At 35.1% G+C, this 27,700-nt stretch overlaps 1 protein-coding gene across 2 annotated transcripts in view; it reads right to left on the bottom strand.

Moving 5' to 3' along the window:
• The window catches only part of LOC145689801 (uncharacterized), a 252,656-nt gene that overhangs the window by 21,674 nt on the left and 203,282 nt on the right, over positions 1-27,700 (bottom strand). The gene's annotated exons all lie outside the window — the stretch shown is intronic.

The raw sequence follows: 27,700 nt of genomic DNA on the forward strand, positions 1-27,700 counted from the left end.
AAAGCGATAGATTCGCGAAATCGCCATGCTGGCAGGTAATACTAATAAAATAACCCAAGTTTAGTTTGCAACAAAATGTGATTCACAGAAGCTGGAAGATCTCATGGAAACTGACTCTTCTAAAGACGCGTTCCAGTTACTACACCAACTGTTCAACCCTCAGTGTATTCTTGAAAATAGTGTGACTCCTGAATTTTTAAAGCTACTGAAACTTGTGAATGGATAAACTGTTACCTTCAGAGCTCGCTAAAGTCTATTTATCCCTGAAAGATAGTGTGAGAAGATAGGTAGATAACGGGAAAGAAGAGAATCTTCTGGTAAAACCCTCTTTGCACTGAAAAGTGAACACAAAGATTTTGCTGCCTGTGCTCTTATAGCAATATCGTTACGACCTTCTAACGTTCATTCTGAAAGGTACTTTTCAGAATAAGGTACAACTCCGTAGTTACGGTAAGGAGACAACAGGTTAAAGAAGAAAATGTGGGAATATTCACAATTTTGTTTTTTGATAAATAAGGAATATTGAAGAAACTATAAATTCGCCATTAAGTGAAGATGTGTGTTGATAATGATATGAATTGCATTTTAAATAAATATATTGTGAATTTATTTTGTATTTTATTTATTCTGAAGTGAAGAAAATGTTAAGAATTATTGCAGTGAGATTTTTAATCGATATATGTATTCAAATCATACATGAAATAAATCCAAGTTTAGGAGGGATAGCGGGCCATTTTTCCCAGATGCTAAATCCAAAAATATAATTTATTCTTTAATTTTAAAATTATATTTTATTTTAATTAGCTTTCACAGACCACTCTCCCTATGTTTACAATATACTTGCTTTTCAAAACCATTACAAAATAAAGCAAATAACCCCTATTTGCTTGTATTGAATCGCAAAAAATAACATCGATTGTGGGCAAAAATAACACCGATTTCAAGGATAAAATAAAATGAAAACTTCACGTCCCTACGTATACTCAATTCGAGCAAGCGAATGCCAGTGAAGTATTCTTAATTCTGAACATTTAAAGCTCGCCGCTTCCAGTCCATACCACATACTATGCCTGTACGTGCAACAATTTTTTTAAAAGAAGTCATAATAGTGAAAATCTTTTAACTCTCTTCAATGCCAGTTTGAGATAGAATACCATCTTTGTAGTCTAGAAGTTAAGAGAAATATTTGTACATAATGTCAAGTTCCCTTGACTACTTGTTTCAGAGATATAAGGGGGAATATCCGTGTTTGGGGTCAAATTTTTTGATTTTTGAAAAGTATCATTTGCAGAATCTACTGTCTTTGAACTTTCATTGCGGGAAGTTTCATGTTCGTACGACATCAGCTTCCCTTCGAGAAATGCAAATTATTATCTCCAAACTACTGTGAGACAAGGACAGAAAGCGTATAACAAAATCTGAGTTGGCAATCCTGACGCTCACTACGGAATCAAGAATGAAGAAAAGAAGGTGTAGGAAGGATGAAGAAGACACAGCCGAAGACGAAGAACATGGTTATGGTGCTTTCTGAATAGTATTATCCGCCTTATTGATGAAAATCAATTGTAAAATTTAAACTTTTAATTTCTCAAAATTACATTTTTGGACATTCATATACCATTTTCTGACAAACTATTAATGCTAAAGTACCCAAATTTTGCACAAATTTTACTCAAATGTACCTCTATTTACTGAACTAGAATTAGCATAGTTCCTTTATTTTTCTCAATTACTCTTTGGTAAATATAAAAAATCACATTAATATTTTTTTTCGAATATTTAAAAAATAATTATTAGCTTTGTGTGTAACCTAGAAAAATGATCCTAGTTCGGTAGCATTACCAACTAGTGTAGGGTGCGTGGTATAGAAATTAAATGAATCCCTTCAGTAGTTTCCAAGAAAAAGGTTCAAGCACTTTTAGAGCTGTACTAAAAATTTGAGCCCATGCCATATGCCTAAAAGGCTAGATAAAGGAAAACAAATTAACACAGATATGCTGAACTTCTATACACATCTTACGACCAAATACATTATTAAACTTCTGCAAGCAATAGGAAATCGTGGGTTGGCAAATTTCTCGTAAGGGACCAAAATAGGACATTTCCCCTTAACAAGGGCGCCGATCCTGCCCACCCCAAAGCTCATGTGGGCCCCTATTGTATTTATGAATATACAAAATTTGGCATAATTTGAGTGCAATTTGTCTTAAAATCCTCATATATATATATACCTTCTGCATCTGAATGTCCCCCCCAAATATACAGAGAAATCGGCGCCCTTGCCCCTTAACCGCCTTTTCCTTTTAGCAATATTTCGAATAGTCCTGTCACATCTATGTCTCGAGTTCTGTGGTAAAACCCTCACCTCTAATACGCGAGCCACTGGTTCGATCTCACCTCATGTTAAGTGGGCTTTATGATGGACAAATACAATGTGCGTGGATTTTTCCCGTTTCCTTCCACTTTTTCATTCTACCCTTCATTTCTTATCATAATCACAGTCTACCTTAGCCTCGGTGCATAATTGTGGGACGTTAAACTAGAAATCTTATCCATGCATAAATAGAACATTTATACATATTTCGTGTTCAAAGATCCATGGTTTCAAAGATCCATTGATTAGTGGGTGAGTGAATCACTGGGTTTAGTCTTCCATATTAGATTTCCAAACTATGTTTTGCATGAATAAGGGAGGTTTATAGAATGACTATCTCCGTCCGTCCGTCCGTCGGTCTGTCGGCAGGTATCATGACAAGTGATCTTCTAATACGAGTTCAACGTTCAAGGAATATATTTCATCTCCATCCTTATCCCTCTATTGCAACCGGAAATAATAGAAATCTACCATTTCCGATTTCAGTGTTGATTCCATAGTGCAAAAGCGGTAATAGATAGTGACTTATTTTAAGTTAATTTACATTCGTACATTAGACCCTAAGAACTCAGTTATCGCTCTATTGACAACGAAAGTGGTTTGAATTCACTACTTCCGGTTTCTAAATTGATTCCTATAGAGCTAAAATGGTAATAGATAGCAAGAAATGATTTTTGACATGAATTTAGAGTCTCAAGAAGATGTTTAATCTTGAATCTTATACCTCTAATGTAACGAAAGTTGCAGTAATCTACCATTTCTGGTTTCAATACTGAGTGCTATTGAGCAAATATGGCAAAAAAAAAAAAAAAAAAAAAAAAAAAAAAAAAAAAAAGCGAAATACGGAACAGACGTCACCTATCCTCTTGTGCTTTTCTGGCAACTAAAAGTTGATCATCAAGCATTAACAGTAAGAAATATTTTTTTATGTTGATTCAGTGTTCCAAGTGTAGATGCCGCTTCCACATTTATCCCCCTAAATTAAAACCCGAAGTTAGATTCTAATAGAGCAAAATCGATAAGGTATAGCAAGGCATCCAATTATGCATTAACATTTACAACTAAAAATAATGAATTCGATTTCCGGCGGGAGCTCATGTGGTTCGGATTCCACGTTAATCAGTAGGTCCCGTCTCATATAGCCTCGCTGCTGAAAGGTACCTTAACTCCAAATTAACTCAACTCAAAAGTAATGAATGTCCCTTTTTATCTGACTTCGATTCCACATTTCGTTCTCGAGTTATGAGTGTTCTAGCAATTTTCCGACAAATTTTAGACTAACCATAGACTTGAAAGGAGGCATTTCTGTACCTATGTTAGCCTATACTGTTTTCTCTTATTTTGGTGTCAAGAATCACCCCCAAAAGGTGTTGAAGCTATTTCCGAGTACCCTGTGCATATATACGGGGGGTTCGATAATACATAGACAAAGTGGAGGAGATAATAACTGCATAAAATTAAAAGACAGATAAGAATAATAAGAGACACAAAAAGTATCTAATGAACTTGGGACGAAAGTAGCACTATTTCATCGTGAAAGGTATTCGAAAACCAGCGAAGGTGCTGAATACCTCGTAAACACGGAAAGATATCGCTGTCGGGTCAAAAGATTACACAGAAAATCGGCTCTAACAAATGCAATGATGTACTGATAGCAGCGAAGAGGTCGTAGCAAATGGATTCCTACAGATAGATTGAGAATTCACTCACGTATTCTCTATCTGTAGGTATCTCCGTTACGCAGCGACTGCTCTGCTACCATCTGTACATCATTGCAATGTCAGAATCCTTTTAATTCACCGATGTTACCTATATATTTTCTAAAACTTAACAGACTTTTATGAAAAATTGGTAAAAAAAAAAAAAAAAAAAAACTTAATTTTGACATCATAAGCTGTATATCTTCTTTCAAGTTACTCAATCATCCTAAAAATCAGTCAAGAAATAGGGGGTACAACTGAACTTTCAACTTTAAAGATTACATTCAAAAATAAATTTCGTACAAAAATTCGATTTTTCTAAAAAATATATCTGTCTTTTAGAAACTAAGTATTTTCCCTATTGTTTTGGGTTGAAATTAATCATACCTAGGTAGAAAAAGGGTATAAACAAGAGGGAGGTAGTAGATGGATAGGTAGGTAGATAGACATAACTCTCTTAGGAAGACAACCATACAAGGTAGACAATAGCAAAGTTTTTACAGGATACCACAAATGACAAGTAGAGACCTACACAGCATCCTAATATTACAAGGTAGTGTGACGAAACTAAGTAGCACTGCGAATATCTTGGAAACGAATTATCCAAGATAGATGGTTATCAAAAAGTATTGGAAAGATCTTAATCCAGCAATGGATCAACAATTATTGATAATGGTATGTACCCGTATTAAATATAACCCTTACCACTACACTCATGTGATCCCAGTTTTCATTCTTGATATCTGAGCGTTTATTAAGAAATAAACGCTTATACCTTGTTCTGAGAGATATGTTTAACACTGTAGCTGTAAGAACTTGTAAAAACAAAGGTAGTTAAACTAAAATTTACTTGTTCCCGGGTATAACTGGGTAAAATTTACTGTTATGTCTGGGTATAAAACTGTTCCGTGAACTCAAAATATTGTAACAACCGGTTCTAGCAAACCGGTGCGAACCGACTGAATAGCACCACTGTCGGTACATAAATAATAATTAAAAAACACAATGTAATTGATACCATATGTATATTTTTAAGTACTAAATATACCTATATCATGTATCTGAGTATTAATTTTTGTTTTTGAAAAAATGAGTTTAAAATATTAAAATCACTGTAATATAATGTAAAATGTAGGCTATGACTAGGGCAGCGCTAAAAAGTCACTTTGCCCGAGCGAAAACTTTACCTTCGTTCCCCCTGTATAAAATATTTTCTACTTTTGTGACTAAAACTTAGCTTTATTTTGAAATGAAATAAAATTGTTTTTAGCTTTACGTCCAATAATTATGCCCTATAAGCTAAATGAGATAGATGCTTAATGAAAATGAACGCTTACGAAAGATTTGGTGGAATGAGGGCATGGGAGAAAGCAGGAGAACTGCAAGAAACCCACAGGTACGATTTTATTTACAACCTCATTTGGTTTGGAATCCAGCCACGTACCTCTCGCAGTAGTGGTGAATGCTCTACCACTGAACCATCATGTTCCCACCTTACATTTTTTCACGACTTATTTCTGTTGTTTAGGATCATAAATCAGAGGCAAAGGGGTTAATACATCCCAATTTGAAAAAAATATATAATGTTTAACTATAGCTTTCCAATTTGTATATTGTTCATTAGAGCTTTGAATATATCCCACATCATCATCATCATAGGTATTCTGCCCTTATTGGCAGGTCACTTGCCGCAGCTGAGAAGCTTCCATGCTCCACGGTCCTCCGCTAACCTTTTCGTCTTCGCGTATGATCTTTCTGTTTTAATATCATCCATTAATTGTAGTCTCCTTCGCCCCCTCCCTCTCTTTCCCACCACCATACCCTCTAGGACGTCCCTCATGATACAATCTCTTCTTAGGCAATGTCCCAACCAGTTTCTCTTCCTCTTCCTAATAATATCTAAAAGTGTTCTTTTCTCACCCACCATTTCTAAAACTCTCTCATTCGTTTTCCGCTCTATCCAACTAATTCTTTCCATTCTTCTCCACATCCACATTTCGAAGGCTTCTAGTCGATTTTCGTCACCTTTACGTAATGTCCACGTTTTCGCCCCATACAGTACAATACTCCACACGAAGCATTTTATGAGTCTTTTTCTCAACTCGTTATTCAAGGTCCCACAAAACAGACTTTTCTTCCTCCTAAAGGCTTCTTTCGTCATTCCTATCCTTGCTTTTATTTCACGTTCGCACTTCATGTCATTACTAAGAATACTACCCAGGTATCGAAAACTATTCACTTGTTCTATTTTCTCCTCTCCTACTTTTATATTTGACACAGACCCCTTCGTTCCAATCACCATGGCTTTTGTCTTTCTAGCATTTATTTTCATCCCATATTCTTCAAAGCCCTTTCTCATTTTTTCTAACATTTCATTGATTTTCTTTTCAGATTCTGCAAGAAGCGCCATATCGTCTGCAAATCTTATGCATCTAATCATTCTACCTCCTACCGAAATGCCATCATCATCATGTAGGCTCTTTTTCACTATCTCTTCTAGATAGACATTAAATAGTGATGGCCTTGTCGAACTCCCCTTCCAATTGCACTCTCTTCCGTCAGTTCTTCCCCTATCCTAACTCTTACTTGTTGATTCATGTATAAGTTTCTTATGAGTCTTCTATCTTTCCATTCCAACCCTATCTTTGTTAGAACTCCCAACAACAATTCCCAATTCACGCGGTCAAAAGCCTTTTCTAGATCAATAAATACAACATACACCTCTTTCCCTTTTTCTATAAATCTTTCACCGATCACCCTTAATAATCCAATTGCATCTCTTGTGCCCTTGCCTCTTCTGAACCCGAACTGCTCCTCCTCAACATCTTTATTTGTTCTTCCATATAACCTTCTGTTCAGTATTCGGAGCAGAATTTTAGCTGCATGAGATATGAGACTAATAGTTCTATAGTCCTCACATCTCTTTGGGTTCGATTTCTTAGCCATCGGTATCATGATAGTTTTCAGAAAGTCTTTTGACCATTCTCCTGTTTCATATATTTCATTGCATAGTCGGAACAATTCTTTCTTTCCCTTGTCTCCTATATTTTTAATGAATTCGATTGGTATGTTACCTATTCCGGTTGCCTTTCCATTCCTAATCTCGGATATAGCTTTTTCAAACTCATCCCGAAGAATACTAAATCCTTTATCATCCTCTCTACTTCATTTTCTACTTCAACATTTAGGCTACACGGTCTATCCCTACTCTCATATAAGTCTTCAACGTATTCTTTCCACCTTTCTATGACCTCATTTCTCTCGCTGACTATCTTCCCATTCTTATTTTCTACTGCCATACTGCTATAATACCCCCTTGTTTCCTCCGAAATTCCATAGATTTCACCTCCTTGTACATTTCCTCATATTTCCCAACTCTTTCTAATTCTTCTATGTCCTCGCATTTTCTTTTGTAAAACTCTTCCCTCGCTCTGTCTGTTTCTCTTCGTAATTCATTATTTAACTTTCTGTGCATCTTTCTGCCCTCTTCTGTATCAACCTGTTTCCACATCTTCCTTTCCCTCATTTTCTGCAACATGTGCTCTGTAACCCATGGTTTTTTAGCAGCTTTGTGTTCGCGGTAACCTACTACTTCTTCTGCAGCCTGCTGTAAGCAACGTTTAATATGTTCCCACTGTGCGTTACTACCTGCGCCTATCCTTTCCACGTTTGAACATTTTTCTTCGAATTTTTCAACGGAAAGATTTCTTATTTCCTCGTTTTTCAACTTTTCAGTATTCAACATTTTGTTAGCTACTTTTCTTCTGCCTACATTTTTCAGTTGAATATCTACTTCGGCCAGCACAAGATTATGATCAGAGAAAATATCAGCCCCGGGAAGGGTCTTCGCGTTCTTTAAGCTATTCCGATACCTGTCCTGAATCATAACATAGTCTATCTGATATCTTCCGCCGTCTATTGGTGATTTCCAGGTATATCTTCTTCTCTTGTGCTGATTGAACCAAGTGTTCCCAATTACTAGTGAATTCTGTCTACAGAAATTCACCAGTCCCTCTCTCCTTTCATTTCTTTCGCCTAAACTATATTTGCCTACGATACTACCTTCCTGTTTTTCTCCCACAACTGCATTGAAATCTCCCATTAGAATTATGCATGCACCCTTCTTCTCCCTATCTATAATTTCTTCTATTTTCTCATAATTTTCCTCTACTTCTTCAGTTGCATGCGCAGTCGTCGGTGCATACGTCTGTATCACCACTAGATCCTTCGTTTTCCCTTTAAGTCTTAACATCATAACTCTATCATCAATAAATTCTACTTTCACTACCTTCTCCTTTAAGCGCTTTCCAAGAATTATTCCTACGCCATTATGCCCGTCCTTTTCATTACCTGAGTAAAACATTCTATATCCTTCGCTGTTCAATACTCATTATCTTCCCATCTAACTTCACAAACGCCTACCAAATCTAAATTATTTTGTTTCATTTCTTCTTTAAGATTTTCTAATTTTCCTCCCTGTAATAGTACGTACGTTCCATGTCCCTATACTAAACTTTTTGCTCTTCCTTGTCTTTCTTTCTCTGTCTGTCTTCCCCCCATTATTACTTTCTCGTCCAATAGTCCTTCCCAAGCCATCCCCCTCCCGGAGATCCGAATGGGGGGCTGGATATTTTACCTCCGGAACTACATTTTGACCTGCGAAAGACCATTGTTCATATGTTCTATTTTTGCTGCCAGCAAACTAGGGAAAATAGAGTGGTAGTTTCCCGTTGCCTTCCACCCTGCAGTATCCCAGCCGTTAAAGTCACTCTGACCACGCCTGGGACTAATGTCCAAGTTGCCGTACCAATAACTATGATTTCCGCCAACTTGGCTACTGGAGAACTGCTGCCTTCTCCCAGAACACTCTTTGTCTGGCTACTCCATTTAGACCAATTCGGCAGGGGTGGCCCTTCTGGTAGTGAACTACCAACGACACAGCTCTAAATTTCACTGTAGCACGCAATTCTTCCCACCCGACACATGAGTGTCTTCGTAAAGTGTAAAGGGACAATAATATCCCACATTTATTAATAAAATCCACACTGACAAAAGCACTAGATATATTAAAATACTTGTACCCGTTCCGAACATTTATCACCGTCTTCATCAGACATGTTATCTGATAAAAACCGATTATACATTTAAATACATAACCGATTATGTAAGTGTTTTAAATATACTAACAAGGGAAGTATCAATGAGCTCATATCGAAACCTACCGTAAAATTTCACTCAGAGGAAGGAAGCCCCATAGAAAGACCACACACAAAAAAGCAGCTGCGTTTTTGAAGTGGAATTAACCAAAATGACAGATTGAAATGTCACGTATCCATGTCGACAACTGCACAATACGTTCAGTACCACCCCTTGTAAACTGCCTGTTAATAATAAAAAGTCAATAACAACAATGTGGGTACACACTATACCTAAGAAGAAGTCGTGTGGTAAGGTGAACCTAGACAGCAGCCATCTTGAAATCCGCCATCTTGAATGCAGGTCAAGTTTTGTAAATATAAATAGGGCAATATGATATATGATTTTGGGCTAGAACTTAAGCAGAAAAACAATGGTAGCAATAGGTTTAAGATACGTACATTTGGTAAATAAGTTACAGGCATATTTATTGAGTATGTTTCCATGTGCACAACTCCCGAATGAAGCAGCTGTTCAACAATTTGTAAAATACAAAATATAGGAAACACCCTCTATATTATCCCAATTTGTCCTAAATGTTGTTGAGCAAAGCTACACACTTGTAGGAGATTAGTACCCAAATTGTAACTATCGAGTTGGAGTTACATTTCAATAGCGACAACTTATTTTTGGACAGCTGCTTCATTCGGGAGTTGTGCACATGGAAACATACACAATAAATATGCCTGTAACTTTTTAACCAAGTGCACGTGTCTTAAAACTATTGCTACCATTGTTTTTCTGCTTAAATTCTAGCCCAAAATCATGTATCACATTGCCCTATTCCTATTTACAAAACTTAACCTTCATTCAAGATGGCGGATTTCAAGATGGCTGCCGTCAAGGTTCACCTTACCGTACGACTTCTTCCTAGGTATAGTACGTACCCACATTGTTGTTATTGACTTTTTATTATTAACAGGCAGTTTTTAAAGGGTGGTACTGAACGTATTGTGCAATTGTCGACATGGATACGCGACATTTCAATCTGCCATTTTGGTTAATTCCACTTCAAACACGCAGTTGCTTTTTTGTGTGTGGTCTTTCTATGGGACATCCTTCCTCTGAGTGAAATTTTACGGTAGGTTTCGATATGAGCTCATTGATACTTCCCTTGTAAGCTATTGAAGATATTCGCAATTATTATGAAACATAATCTCAGGGCCGGATTTCCCAATAGGCCCGGTAGGCCCGGGCTTATGGGCGCAAGCTCCCAGGGGGCGCACGGCCGAGAGAAAAGAAAGTTAAAAAATATCTAGAAATAAAAATAAATAGCCATAACAACATATTTTTTTAATTGATTTTAAAAATCAAGCTAATAAAACATTATGATTTTGAAGTTGGAACAAATAATTGTTGGTAAAGTTCACCAATCTTTTGTTAATAAATTAACGGTAGTTTGTTAAGCCCAGAACTAAGTAAATTCCTTTAAAAAAAAAAAAAAAATAAAAAAAACTTGCAATGATAAAATTGCATCGTCGAGTGGTGTTTAAGCAATTAACATATAGGCCTGATATAATTTTTAATAAAGGTTTTAGGAAAGTAACTTTAACCAGACTAGGGGCGGAAAAATTATTGGGCCTAGGGGCGCCAAAATGCTAAATCCGGCCCTGCATAACCTGTAGTTTCTTTCCGGTATCCCCATCTGATCTATCATTTGGAGGTTGAGATCAGCCAGGTACAAAGAAATGAATAATCTTCTATTTATAGATATATTTGATAGTAATTTTTTAAAAAAGATCCTGAATATTATGTGAATTACAGATGCTTAACAGTTACTTTCATTAGTTGGAGATTAGACTTTTGAAAGGTAAGGTGTTAAAAATCTCTGTAAGAAGTTAAATAAAATCTCTCTCTCTCTCTCTCGATTCTGCAAGGGCCATTTGTAATAATAATAATAATAATAATAATAATAATAATAATAATAATAATAATAATAATAATAATAATAATAGATATAGCACATTTTCCTTCAAAATGAAAAGCAGCCTATAATTTCATTAGATAATGATTATTAGTGAAATATTTGAAATATTTGCACATAACTAAATAAGAGCTACCATAAGTTTCGATACATAAATTAATCAAAAAGTGACACTTTTATTAGAAAGTATGTGTGTGGGAGAGAGAGAGAGAAATAGCAATTAACTAATTATTAATATATGGAATGAGTAAAATGTATTCTTCACTACATAGACTAGTGGGAAGATGCATTCAGAAAGACTCAGGCAAAGTCTTTGCCATTTCCTTATTGCAATGAAATAATTTTTACTCGATTTTCCTCCGAAAGCATATATGTGTGGTTTGTGGCAAATAACCAAAGAAATAGTTACGTTGCTTTTACTGTTACATTTGTCCTCAATAGTATCGTAAGATACTCTTCTTTAAAATCGAAGGTACTGAAGTCCTGGTTACGAAAGAATAATATTTTCAAATTAACATGCAATAATATATTTTTACTATGGTCTTTTTCTTTTCTATTGTCTTAAATTATTATATTCCTGCAACGCCTAAAATATGTGATTATTCTTCTCTTCCACATTCACCATTGGACAGGATTATGCAATTTATATCGCCTGATAGACACGGCGGAGGTATTGTTTCGTGTTTTTTGTACTTTTTCTTTCTTTTTTTTCTGGTTCATCTTCCTCATCGTTTCGAAGGTAATTTTTCACGGTCCCACGGAGGACTCAAGAGGGGCCCAGTCAAGACAATATCTTGTTCAGAGAAGAGGCACTGTGCTGTCAAAACAGGAAAAGCGAAGAAGCTTTCTTTTTAGTTTTATTATTTTCTCCCCTCTTCTCAAAGTCGTGATTCCACACTCCATTCACATTCCTGGTTACCATCCTACTTCATCATCTTTTCCCCATTAAAGCAGTGTTACCAAATAAGTAGCATAATAACTAGATATCATTACTCGAGGTGGTTACAACCAACTTTTCTCTTTGGTCGATAGAAAAATTAATGGCTCTGAGATATAAAAAATATAAACCAATCACTATTTAGAATTAAGCTCAGATATAATAATCAGTGCCACAAATAACGTGATGAGCTTATATTTAAGAGTTATTGCTAGAGCGCTACTGTTTCTGTTCATATGTCACATTGGTAAGAACTGTTCACGAAAAATAAAAAAAAAATAGTCAAAATTCTTACATGTTAGATGTATACTGGAAAAGTCGACAAGGCAGCTTACATTCAGGGTATACAGTCTACTCGTGATTATACATGAGTTACACATTATCAAAGACAAAAGTTATTACGCGTATCACTAGTCACTCCAGTTCTCTTGAATTTTACATAAATTCACTTACAGTAATTATAAAAAGTCTCAAAGTGTATATGGAGTCCGATAATCATAGAAAATTTGTTCTTTTTTTCAAATTACTTCTGCTTTCTTGCTGTAAAAACATAGCTATACTTAAGACAAATACTGATTGGTTTGTAACTTTTCTCTTCTGTAATAAACAATGCCAATATAGGAAGAACTCAGTATCAGCGCCATTTTTTATCAACGAGAGGCACTGGGCACATGCACAGGATCACAAAGTCATGCAAGGAAATAAATTAGGAAAGAGAAGGGAAAGAGGACAAACATCCTTAACCTAAAAAAGAACCGTTAAAAATAATTGAAAATAGAATAAATATGATAAAAACGGAAGATATGTCCCTTATTATAAATTGTACTTGTCTCTGTGTCTGTACTATTTATAACAATGTACTCTTATCAGCAGTGAAAGCAAGGAGTGATGAGTCTTGGATCTGTGTGTAGCCGGAATGCAAATAGCTTGTCTTTGCACCAATGATGTATGATTATGTGTATGATTAACCATAGTACGATATGTGATCGGCTCGCCCTGTCTCCTTCGCCAACCTTCCCACTACACCTGCTGCTGTCGTGGGAGAAAGGTATGCATAATACCGTAATAAATTCAACCTATATTCTTTCCATCGCTACCTGAACAATACCATTTATTTTAATAATAATAATAATAATAATAATAATAATAATAATAATAATAATAATAATAATAATAATAATAATAATAATAATAATAATTATTATTATTATTATTATTATTATTATTATTATTATTATTATTATTATTATTATTATTATTATTATTATTATTATTATTATTATTATTATTATTATTATTATTTATGGTTGCAGTTTACCAGTACGTAACCCGGCAGGTTTGTACGTTGGTGGTAAATAATGAAAAATATCTCATAAGGAGGGCTAAGGAAGAAATCCTTTCGAACCAAACATGGCATTTTAAGGGTTCAACAGTCAAGATGAGAGATGGCAGTTGGTCACAGTGTGCCCAGGTGCTGTTCATATAAAATACAGGGCTTCTCAGTATCCTAGATAAAGAATGACATTGAGATTCAAAATTAAGTTGAGAAGTTCACCAGCACACCTACTGGCCATTTGTGGAAATAAATCCGGCAACGGTTGATATATAAATTCAGAAAGCTTTAGAATGGTGAAGAGGCTTTTCCGTATCTCCTTTCAAAGTCGCCTCTCCAACTCTTTCCAAAGCTTAGGCATAGCTAAATCGCTCTCTTGTATTTAAAAGCTAAAAGATATAAATAGGGATAATGGAATCAGAATGTGAGAAAAGTAGCCGTATCCTAATAATAAAATAAAACATGAAAATATTTATTCTTGAAAAGAAGGGTCCTAATCTTCATTTGTTTCTGATGCTTTCAAAGAATTTAAGCTCTTAAATAATAAAATAAGTAAGTTTATCAACTATCTATTTAACAATCTGTATCTCACTTTGTTTTCGCTGGTACGGCAACTGAATAGTACACTCATATATTGCGTAGTTGCTTGTGTGAAGAACTGACCATTTAATGTTGTTTCGTAAACCAGTGACTTAAGCCAAAATGGTTTCAAACGGAATAACACTCCCAAACCAGATTATTCAGATAATTATCTGGTATAGGATTCTAACAGTTCACATGAGGCACATGTAGAATATATTTTGATTGCGTTCCAGCAAATAAACAACACGTTGAAGTAGGATAGATGTATGTGTTTGAGTATTAATTATCGGGCTAATCTACCGACAAGCAGCAAAAGATAACACAGAAATTGTTTCTAACTAACTAACTCTATGGCCTATGGAACCCGGAGGTTCAATGCCGCGTTCACAAAAGCTCTCCACTGACTTCTATCCTTAGCTAACTGCATCCAGTTTCTACTTTGTATTCCAAACTCTGCGAGATCCATCTTAATATTGTCCTCCCATCTGCACCTAGGTCTTCCTAATGGTCGTTTTCCGATTGGACTTCCAGTCAAGACTTTGAAAGCGTTTCTACTTTCTTCCATTCTAGCAGAAATTGTTTCAGTGAATGATTGTTTGTTTGTTTGTTTGTTTGTTTGTTTGTTTGTTTGTTTGTTTGTTTGTTTGTCTTAGGACTAGGCGTCCACTTTCAGCACCGGGACTATGATAGATGAGGCTACAGCTTAATGTGGAATGCAAACTAAATGAATTCCCATCGAAATCGAATTCGGATATCCCACACCGAAGGTAATAACGCTCATCACTTCCCCGCCAGGGAGCCCTATTATTCCGAATTTTGAAAGTTATTGAAATTAAACCCAAACTAGCGACTCAAATACTGGGGAAAGAATTTTAAAAAGTAAATGAATTTTCCTTAAGGAATTCGTCAATTGTTCCTTGTTGCGCAAAACAGCAGTGTCATCGACCATTGGGTTCTTCATGTCTCAAAAGGAAGGACATGATTTAAACAATCCTTAGTAAAAGCCGAAATTCTCTCTCTCTCTCTCTCTCTCTCTTTTTTTTTTTTTTTTTTTAACACACTAAATTTTCCCTTTTTCCAGCAAACCACAATGGCACGGACACACCTAATAAGTACTTCCTTTTTTTCCCCGAGTGCTGGAAGTTTGGTGAAAGAAAAGCAGTGTACACATTCAGTTTCATTTCAAGCACTAACATTTTAGAATGTCATATACTTTACGATTTACATACAACATTCAACTTTCTTGCCTAACTTCTTTACTATGTTAGTATTCTCGTATGCATCTTCCACCTATTTATTATATGCAATCATATATGAGTATAAGTTCGATATATGGACAAAAATTTGGTTATCCATGACGGTCATAGACACCGAAACACAACCACACACACACACACACACACACACACAAACACCTGATTGACAGTTCTCTTTAGTTGTTTGCGACACCTTATCACAGTTTATGAACTCACCCATCAGAGCCATCCCATTCATCATATCTCTATCATCTGGTTGCTTTCATTTTACAAAATATCCATCACTTACACAGGGCACAACATTTCCGGCCGCCATTGGCGACTAGAAATTTAGAGCTGGCGATCAGTGCTCAGTAGAAATGGTTTCTTCCTAAACTCACAGGGCTGCGCAATTTCTGTTTCGCAGGAAAATAATTGTCACTGTGTGAGAGAAAAGACGGAATGTGAAATCTTCACAACGGACATGAAAAGTGAAGTTTTCACCAAAAAAAAAAAGAGAGAGAAAAGAAATTAAATTTTTCAGTTTTACGTCCCACGATTATGCTGGTTAGGCTAAAGGAGACGGTGATGATGAGAGATGGAATGAAATGGTGGAACGAAGAAAGTGGGAGGAAACGGGAGAACCCCGAGAAAACCCATGCACACGGAGTTTGTCCACCACAAAGTTCACTTGGTGGGAGCAGGATTTGAACCCGGGACCCCAAACACCAGAGGTGAGCGCTCTACCACTGAGCCACCGCGGCCCCAGTCTTCACAACGTTCACATCCCATCCTCTATCGGACTTATTTGCCTCCTGGATTCCTGCCTTACGAGATTCCCAAATTTGCTCCAATTGTTACATTTTGTGTAGTTTTACCTGTGAGTACCACTTCATGTGAGAGAGGCTTCAGCAGTCTCAACACAGAGTTAAGGCTGCCTACAAGAATTCACTGAAGACTGACACATTGGATGATTTGCTGACAATTTCCGTCAATGGTCCTTTACTTAAGAACTTTGTTCCGAAAACTGCAATCGACAACTGGTACTTCAGTATAGAGAGAGAGCGTTACACCAACTCATAATTGATTATCCTGAATCTAACTGTCTGGTTTTGAAATTTTATGCCCTGATGTAATCTCTTTCTTTGTCCAACCAAAGTCTGTGGGAGGAAGGGGAAGGACCTCCCATAATTTGTATGTGAGAGATACTGTCGATGGCGACCATCATTTTTGGATTGGCGAGTGTGTCTGACTTTGAAATTTTGCGCCCTGAAAACTAAACAATCCAACTTAATTGAACTTGCTTGTGTTTATCATCGGTGTTGATTCCTTATAGTTTTAATAAAGTGATCTCATGGTTTTAAAGTGACGTTCTATGAATCTCATATTTACGATTCATTTATTAATAAAATAAAATAAAATAAAACTACTTTAAAAATAGAAAATAAAACTAATAATTAAAAACATTCACTTCTGTGTAATTATATAATTGTAACACGACCATTACTTCCTTGATAGCATGAAACCAACTGTTGATTGAGGTTTAATATACGTTTTCAGCATTTTATATGAGTTCGAAGTTATAGTTTAAAGTAGGATCTGAAAGACTTCTCAGAGTTGTATCTGAGGCAAGTACAACTACTGACAAACAAACACGGGATCACGCGTGTTAGCCACTAGGATAGGCTCCCAACTATAATCATTATTTGTTGTCAGTATAGCAGTTTATGTACAACACTACCGCAGCAATTTATTGGCGCTAAGTTATACATTGTGCTTTCCCGACAGAACCAATATAAAAATATTGGTCCAACTGTGTTACAGAAAAATCCATAATATTAAATAAAATCTCACTACTACGAAATGCAGAAGAGGAAAGAAAGTACGGACTCGTTCTATATTGGCAACATTTTAGCATCAGGTAGGTGGCACCACTTTTCATCAGCTATACTTTCACTGCTGATGATCCAGGAAGGTACAAAGAGGAAGAGGTAACCGCTAAGAAAAGAGGATCATACTTCAGCTATGCTTCTTACGGAGCAGATGTCATTATTTTGGGGCAAGAATTTATCATTATGCTTCGGAATATACCTTTCGGATTTCGTAAGGAAGGTTAACTACGTAATGTATTGTTGGATCATGTTACAGAATAGAGGAGAGAGATTAGGAGTCATGATTTCTACATTATATGACTGAAAAGGGGGGAAAAGCTTAGCGCTTTTAGGGAAATAAATCTTTAAAATAAAGAAATTATTTTTTTAAAGAAAAAATCGCTAAGTGCTAGAAAAATCTAGATATTCGTTTTGTTTTTACTTTATTATTATTATTATTATTATTATTATTATTATTATTATTATTATTATTATTATTATTATTATTATTATTATTATTATTATTATTATCAAAAGAGGGTGAGGTTACTGTAGCATCTCAATTTACTGTAACTCCGATCAAATAGAATCAACATTCATGAACGGTTACAGTTCTTGTCTAGCAATTGAGAGTTTTTCGGGATGAATTTTGCATCCAGTCATTCTGAATGAGGATTCTCCAGGGTTTTCTCTAGCATAATTAGTCGAATGCCAAGAGTTACCGTTAATATATAGGTCCTGGATGATTTCAAAAAAAAAAAGAAAAGAAAAGAAAAGAAAAGAAAAGAAAAAGAAAAGAAAGAAGAAAGAAAAAGAAAAGAAAAAACAAAAAAACGTTCTAATATCTGTTGGTAATATTTTAAATATAAAACTGTCTTTGGGCTGGAGTACTGTGTATGAATAAATCAGAAAAGGCTGGCCGTTGAAATTTACAACGTAGATTCTATATTTAAAAAAAATCAAGATACTGGGTTGATTGATTTTTTGAGTTTAACGAGAAGATAATATGAAAATATTAAATTAAGTATGGACAGTAACGTTTCTCGTTCGTGGTGGTTGGCGTAAGGTAAGAACGATGCATAAGAGCAGCTCAACATATTTAAGCTTAACTCCAAGTAAGAAAATGAGTAACGAGTCAGTTACTAGTCACGGAATGCGTGGACGGTAATTCAATTTCAAAGCTAATAACGACATAATATTTTCTTTAATACATTAAGGATCTTGCAGGATTTTTTTTTTTTTTTTTAAAGATTAGATAGGCGCTGATTATAATCCACGGATTCGATTAACATGCTAGTTGACATCTTAAAGACAGTTTTACAACTATAGTCAAATAAAGATATCATTATAATTTTGACTTCTACAGGTATATAATGCAGTCGTGAGGAGTATTGCAATTGAACTCGCATAGAATACGTCTGTAGGAACTAGTGTATTAACGATAGTAGGTACGCGAGTAAAAGAAGTCATAGCGTAGTCATAGTTTATTACATATGACTACACTATGACATTAGTTTTCTCCAAAGGAATATAAAAATATATTTATCAAGTTACCTCTTTCTTTATTTCAATCTGGTGATTAATTATGTGGCAAATGGTATTATATTAGGTGTTTCATTTCGCGTTTCTATCGATTTTTTTATATTTTGACCGTCTCCGGTAATACTTTTTTTTTTTTTTTTTTACATAGTACTCGTATATAACCTATCATAATTGTAGACAGAAGTCCTTTCTACAGAATCCCTTAAACGTCGCCGATAACCTACGTAATATTCTTTATTGGTCGTAAAATTTTTACGCGTAAATTAGTGCCAGATGCAAAAAGGAGTCGGTAACATTACTTTTCTTTCTTAAAGTTGGTGAAAGGTAACTTATTATTGGTTGGATTGAGCAGTGAGTGGAGTTATTTCAAAATAGTGTCCAATTTCGTGTGATATTACTGAATATCGGAAGCATGAACGATTACCGTCTATGTAACCACTGTTAATTTTGAAGTGTTCTGTTTTAGTCCTCATCTTACAAGGGACATCACCCAATTATCCGGCTCCGATTTCAATGAAATTTTTCTAGCTGATAGAGGACATACATGTATTATTTGTGAGGACAGAAATTTTTGCCATGGTGCATATTTTCTATTTTTTTATATAATTTTTAGGAGTAGTGATGTGGTTATTAGAGATTACTGCAGAAGTCCCTTACTAACCTTTGTAAACGGAGCGTTAATGAAAGAATAACCATGTAGATACATATAAGGCCTAGGGGGAAGTTGTATGGTAGGTATGACCTTGATGGCAGCCATCTTGAAATCCGCCATTTTGAATTAAGGTCAAGTTTTTAAAAATGGTAATAGGGTAATATGATACATAATTTCGGGTTAGAATTTAATCAGGAAGACAATGGTGAAGCTAGTTTTGAGATAACTCATTTGGGGAAAAGTTACAGGCATTTAATTGTTCACTTACTACGTGTGAAAGTCTCTTACCTCCGTTTCTAACCCACGTATTAATGATAATAAGTGGAGAAAAGCTTCGGTAATACATATTATGTCTAGAGGGAAGTGATACGGCAAGGATATCCTTGACGGCAGCCATCTTGAAATTCGCCATTTTGAATTAAAGTGAAGTTTGAAAAATGAAAACCATAGCATGTGACACCTCATTTTAATAGCAAATTTTCCCAAAAAGCTAATTGTATGCTTATTTTTGTTCTATAATTAACCAGTGTGAATTTAGGACTGCTTCTAATGAGCATCAAACGTCCATTATTCAATCTTTCAAAATGACAACACTCCTAATTTTCACCGTATGTTTTAAGATTCCAACTGGCACTTTGCAGTTGTTGCCGTGGCTCATATTTTCTAAATTTATTACATTTTTTTTTAAGAGTTGCGATTTGTCAGTTCATCAGTAGTGTTGGGATAAGCATCCAGCAATATTTCTGAATTTTGAAGACTTGCCATGTAATTATTTATTTCCTATACCTGCCCTTCAAAAACTCGTTTACTGATATGAATCATCGCAAAACGAAACAACTCCAACTTTGCATTCAGGTAATACCGAAGACGTAGCTTGTGTAGTAGATGAGACGAAAAATCAAATGAAAATTCACTTCAGAAAGGAAAACGAAATATGATTGTTGTGTAAATTAATGGTCTTTTTTGTTTTATATTTATTTCTTACCCTTACCGTATTACTTCCCTCTAGGCATAATATGCATTACCGAAGCTTTTCTCCACTTATTATCATTAATATGCGGGTTAGAAGCGGAGATAAGGGACTTTCGCACGTAGTAAGTGAACCATTAAATGCCTGTAACTTTTCCCCAAATGAGTGTATCTCAAAACTAGCTTCAACATTGTCTTCCTGATTAAATTCTAACCCGAAATTATGTATCATATTACCCTGTTCTCATTTAAAAACTTGACCTTAATTCAAAATGGCGGATTTCAAGATGGCTGCCATCAAGGTCATACCTACCACACAACTTCTCCCTAGGCCTTATATGTATCTACGTGGTTGTTCTTTCATTAACGCTCCGTTTACAAAGGTTAGTAAGGGACTTCTGCAGTAATCTCTAATAACCACATCACAACTCTTAAAAAATTATAAAAAATAGAAAACATGCACCATGGCAAAAATTTCTGTCATCACAAATAATACATATATGTCCTCTATCAGCTAGAAAAATTTCATTGAAATCGGAGCCGGACAATTGGGTGATGTCCCTTGTTAGTGTCAAAACTCGGCTCTTTACAATTTTTGAACTATGAAGAAGACAATCTTGATAAGCAATGAATTAATTTCCCGCCAATATAAAATTGAAGAAAAACCGAATTCCTTGGGCTCCTGATGTGGAATTTTGCCAGAAGTAGCGAAGAAAGGCGTTGGTCTGTTAACCATGCACGTCTAAGTGAACACTGTCTCGTATACTATCCCTTGGTAGATTATAAAATCTGGTAGTTCATAATAGAATTTATGTCAATAACATAGTTTTAATATTATAGCATCAAGATCATTCTTCGTGGCACCCTAAAGTTTCTGTGATTGGGCATGTTACCTTCTGAAACTGATTTCAACATACTGTTTTATTGGGTTCTTCAAAATAACTTTGTGGGAAATTCGAAATATCTATAGGTCACAATTATTATATTAAATTTTGATATTAAAATCTACATAACTATGAAAATATGAATTCTTATACCAATTACAAATCGAAATTTCTTTATTCTTCCTCTTCTTTGGTTAAATTAGATTTAAAGTAAGTTCTACAATATTTTGATAAACTTCCAATTTGTTAACTAACATATAATACTATTAAATATTTTATCCGATATTACTTCTATTGGATTATATTAGAACACATATCAACCATTTGTTCTTGTTTTAAAACTTACGATGAACTTATAAAGATTGTAGAACTGACCCTTTTACTGTGCCATAATAACTAACATGACCTATATCCGTTGATCACTATATCGTGTGAAAGAATGAGCAATAAAATAACTTTTCATTACGTTAATTATTTTGTAAGCTTTTAGGGAAGAGTTTGATACACGAAGTAATAATATTTCCTCTTCGAAATTTTTAACTTATGTGGACAAAATCAATTGGAAGCATCAGTGAAAGTGATTTGGGAGAGATTTCTCAATCACGACTAGGAAATTGCAATTGCTGAAGTGCATGACCAGCAATTCTCTGTACAAACACGTCTAACGCGAAGGAACCTAAATAAAGAGCTCATAATTTGAGATTATGTATAATAGAGTGAATGACTACAAACGCGGAAGATCAGCCAGTCGTGGGATTTATATACTGTTTGAAGTATCGGACTCTTTTTGTATTCGGTAAGTCCTTTCCATTCGTGTCATATTCTGCTCCGTCTCCTCTCTGGAGACATTATAATAGCACGAGAAATAGAAATGTAAACAAACCAACACGGGAACATATGAGCCAAGCCAAGCCTGGAAGGAATCTTTCTCCAATTAGCATCTCTCTTATTTTCATTCGAACAATCTTAGGAATAATGATCTTGCAATATATATATATATATATATATATATATATATATATATATATATATATATATATATATAATTAATACGCATATGACAATAGTATAGATAGTAGTGGTATTAAGAAGAAGATATGTTATTTCTTTTTGTTCCTTCTTCTACTACTCACTCTTAAATATCTAATTGTCTAAAAAGTATTGAGCATTTGGAAGTCAAAATTGAGAATAAGTTTATTCATTTATTGTGGTTTGAAAATAATATTAAGGAACCACATATGCATTATCAGTTACTTTAGAACTTTTGTGGTATCTGGTCACAAACTTGTGATACGTGGTTTTCACAGGTCTCCTTTGAAAGTAACTTAAAACCAGTCAACGAGTACTGCTGAGATCTAACCAGAAGATAGTCTGACTGTGCCAGATCTGGGCTATACGGTGGATGCATTAAAACCTTTCAGCCAAGTTCTGTCAATTTCTGACGGGTCATTAAAAATGTATGCGGTCTGGTGTTGTCTGTGTAGTATACAATATCCTTTGTTGACCAGTTCTGGTCGTTTCTTTTGACTTGCCAAAGGCACTGGCACTAATTGTCGATTGTACAAGTTCGAGTTTGTCGTTCTGCCCGGCGGTAGCAGCTCGTGATGCATAATACCCTTTTAATCCCACAAAACACACAGCATAACCTTCTTGCTCGTCATCGTGGGCTTTTTCACCGACTGTGGAGCTTTCCCCGCTTCGACCATGAATTTTTTAGCACATTATTATCGTAGGTCATCCAGTTTTCATCACTCATGACTAACGCTATTGAAATGGCTTGAATTCCTTAAGTTTGAATAGAGATTTTGAGTTAGATACTCGATCGAATAAATCTTTTGAGCCAGATCATGTAGCATACAAACGTCGAGTTTATTTTTGTAACCAGCTTCCTCTAAATGGTTCAACACTGATGATAGATGTTTAGGTGATTGGAGATGTCGATCTTGCTCGACTTTTGCCAAAATATCGTGCACTTTTACTATAATTGGTCGCATACCGTGAGGTGCATCTTGAATATAAAAATTTCCAGAACGAAAGTGACTGAACCATCTTTTGATAACGCATCTTGCGTATAAACAGCACAACGTTCATCATAGGCCTGAGCAGCATTCGCGTTTTTATCGAAATAAAATTGTAAAATTGGAGTAGTTTTGCAAAAAATTGACTTGTCTTCATAATGCAATACTTTACGTCTGATTATGAGAATTCCAACAGTTTTTGCACATTTACTAGCTTCAATTGTATCGGTCAAATGACGTTAGGCCTGACCCACTGCGAGTCTTATAACCTGAAATTTGGAACTAACGCCACCTCTTGCGCGAAAGGTCCACTACTTTTTATACTATTTGATAATTAAGAGGTATTTTTCACGGAAAACGTTTTGCAAAACGTTTAATTAAAACGTTTTCTTACGTTAGTAAAAGTAGAAACATTTATATGTTAATAAAAGTTTGTGAAATGTTTCCTTAGCAAACATTTAAATATTTATGAAATCTTTGTGTGAATGGTCGCTAGCGAAAACCAACTTTTAAATATGTTTAACAGAATTTATATATATATATATATATATATATATATATATATATATATATATATATATATATATATATATATATGTACCTAGGTATATATGATTGAGGCAAGAAGGATCACGAAGCATCTTTCGTAAAAAAAATGTATTTATTTTTACAACATAAACGTTGTTTCCTTTCGTTAATTAGGGGGCGCGGTGGCTCAGTGGTAGAGCGTTCACCTCTGGTGCTTGGGGTCCCGGGTTCGATCCCAGCCCCCGCCAAGTGAACTTTGTGGTGGACAAACACCGTGCTCGTGGGTTTTCTCGGGGTTCTCCCGTTTCCTCCCACTTTCTTCATTTCACTCATATCTCATTATCACCGTCTCCTTTAGCCTAACCGGCATAACCGTGGGACGTAAAACTTAAAGATTTCATTTTCATTTTCCTTTCGTTAATTAAAACAATAATTTGGTAAGCAATTTAAATTTTACCTTTCTATTTTTAGCGACCTTCGAATTGTTAGTAGCTCAACATAGCAAATATTCTTCAGAAAATATAATGAAAATTCTTTCAATTATAATATTATTATGTTTTTATCTCCTTTGGCACTACGTCGAAGTATTTATTACAAATCTAATGTTCAAATAATAATAATAATAATAAAGTAGTTTTCTATGATTATTTTAAATGGAAAGACGCTTCAGTCTTCTTCAAGTTTGCATAAAAGGATGTTATCTATCAGGAACTGAAAGACGAAAAGTGATATCTAAGAGAAACAAAGCCCTCATAAATTCACGAAACGTGAGCTACTAATATACCACGTTATTTGCAGGAAGCATCACGCTAAAATGCAGTAGAACATTTTCTATCTTTCTTTCTTTCTTTCTTCTTCTTCTTCTTTTTTTTCAGGCATATCAGCTACTACTTAATTTTACATTCATTTAGCAGTATAGAAAGGAAATACTAATAGTAATGTATATTTGTCAGATGCGTTTTAACCTTCCTTTGAACGCTTAAAAAACTTACTGTATCTTTACAGACTGAAAAAAAAGTTTTATATTGACAAATATAAACTTTGACTGTTTGGGGTTAACAATCAAAACAGTAGCTCGTTGACGTTGAAGGAAAAGCTTCATCCCATTATAATGCTAATGCTTTTACAAAAAGAAATAATAGATTGGTTAAAGGTTTCATGAACTTTTGCTTCAACTTCTCTAACAATAAAGTCTCAGTCTGTTGATTCTAACAAGGTACACTCATGTCCAAAATAATTGTCGCATATCTATAACTGTCGTCTTGTAAGAATATTATTAGATAACTGCACTGAGAAAAAAGGGACTAGGATTTCCGTGTGGATACATCGTATTTACGCGGGTGCGCTCCTTAAGTAATGTAATTTCATGTATAAAAGTATAGCAGGTGAGAACACCATGCCAAGTCTGGAGTTCGGCGTCGATCTAGACTCGCTGTGATTGGAAAGTTTTATTTACATGATTGATTTCGTGTTAAAAACTATTACTCTCGTAAGGTAGGGAGTCACAGATTTAGAAAGAACCAAGAGGGGACACTCGTATGAAGGTAGTAACAACATTATATACCTAAGTTACCACCGTCGGAATGGGTATGGCGTTAATTCTAGATTTGAAATGGTGGTCCCACAATACAAAATTTTCGCTGGACGGTGGTGTAGATCGTACTACTGATGAAACAACATTACTTAATGTGATGACGCGCGTAACCTTTTAAAAACAGCATTTACATGCCGACTGGATTATGCATTTTTCTCCGTGTGATTTGTTTAGGGTACTTTTATTACTGATTGGGAAATGTATATTTGTCGTAAATTTCAAAGGAAAAGAATTACAAATACGAAAATTAGAGTGAGTAATACAAAATGTTGCTAAATGGACAATAAAGTTTTATTTTCGTTTTATTGTTCTTATTTACTGCTCTTTTGACATGAAATTTGCCACACACATGTATTTGCCGATTATACACATACTGACATTATAAGAAATACCGGGTGAATTTGTTATCAAATTATATTCCTAGACATGGGACAACAATTTTGGACATGAGTGAGTGTACATTCGCTAAGTGTCCCTCGGGATTCGCCTAAAATTGAATATAAATGCCAAGTTCTCCGCAGCTCAATGTGTATTGTACTAATTTTAGCAGCCCATATCGGTAATTTGCATATTTATGGACCTTCATATATCCGGAATTCAATCATACACAACTATAACGCTCGGACACAAAATTGCTTTTAGTTTCTTTAGATGTAACTGGACATGAATGTAGGCTTATGGAAAACAAACTGGATCAAGTATTGCTTCTCTGACAAATGTTATCCACTCCGGCCGCCATCTTGGATCCACCATATTAGATTCAAGTTTCGGTTTTTCAAAAGGGAATAGGTGCAACTGATACGTCAAATTCATGTATAATTTTCTCGAAAATTAACTGGTGAATTTTACCGTAACTTGTATCGTTTGGAAAGTATTGCATATTAAATCCCTCCAGGCACTTACTGGGGCCCTTCGGAAACAAACCTATTTGAGAAGTTTGAGTGATAGCACATTTTTTGTTAATATTGTTTTCGAGAACTCACCATAAGCACATTTTAAAAGTAGATTGGAAATTGATTTGTTGTGATGGCGAGCTAAGCATGTTTCTGGCCCCACTCACAAAAACCCTTAATTTTAGGGCTTTTCGCGATAGCATATTTTTTGTAATTATTGATTTTGAAGAGCATATTTTTAGCACTTTTTAAAGACTGGGTTTTAAAAATGGGTGGGGTCATCTTCACTCGAGTGAATTTGTTAAGTTCTGTTGAAGTTTAAGATCTCTTTCTCAGCTCTGGGACATGAACCTTCAGTTCAACCACATACCGCCCTTCGAAGATTCAATCCAGGATCAGATTGGGACTAGTGCAAACTAGGATATAACGTGCAATAATCCGCTGTTCTTTAGCTCCAACTAAATTTACTTGATACATTTCATAGTTCTGAGATATCCTAGCTAATGTTTTCAATTGTCTCTTTGATATTTAGTCGTCTTTCTTTAGCACGTTCGAGTAGTTTCTAATGAGGTTCCTAATTTAGTAAAGTATGGGTATGGTGACCAGTTTCCATATTTCCATATATCTGCATATATCTGTATATCCTTTTGGTTCAAAATGTATGGAAATATCCAGAGTAAGAATTCAGAAAGAAAATAGGTTGAGAATTAGAGATTAAAGAGTCATCATATGTACACATTTACATACAAGGACTGAGCAATTACGCTTCATTGCACATAGTTCTTTTCTAGCACACATCAATTAGCACTAGTCTTAAGAACACAAGTCTTATATTATATTACAAATAATTTCCATCAAATAATTTGCTAGTAGTATATATATATCAAGGAATTAAGTACATCTTTTGTTTTGTTTCTGAATGTACAAGGAAAATCGTTAAAAACGTGAGACATAGAATATCCCTTATTTGTGTGTGTGGTCTAACTATATTAGAATAATATCTTAAACAAGGCTTTTATCAATTTGTGTTGAAAATAATTTATTCACTAATATCATCGACTGATTTTCTATGGAACGTAAAGCTTCAATCCTATCTGATATCCTGTGACAGGTCCCATTCGTTCAATTTGATAGGGCTTCAAGTAACTCTTGTTTGTGTATATGCCGTATCTGAAATTTTGGTTGTAGAAAATAGCGAACGTTTTTTTTAATAGAATCTATGTTCGAGGATTGTCTGGGCCACGTCAGGGTACGAACCCTATCTTCCCTCTTCCTGCGGTAGTTAGCTTTGTCCTATGATATGGTGGGTATCGTCCCGTGACAATTATACAGCATAAAAAACGGGTAGCAATCTGTCTTGCAATACCTCGATGTATTTCGCAAGTTTGACTTACCCATCGCAAAAAAGGAGGTACCTACGTCCACCTTTCCAATTTGAATATCACTCCATGATACGCCTTCATAGGAT

Source organism: Thermobia domestica, chromosome 1, assembly GCF_964235325.1.
Source record: "Thermobia domestica chromosome 1, izTheDome1.hap1.1, whole genome shotgun sequence".
NCBI classification, from domain to species: domain Eukaryota; kingdom Metazoa; phylum Arthropoda; class Insecta; order Zygentoma; family Lepismatidae; genus Thermobia; species Thermobia domestica.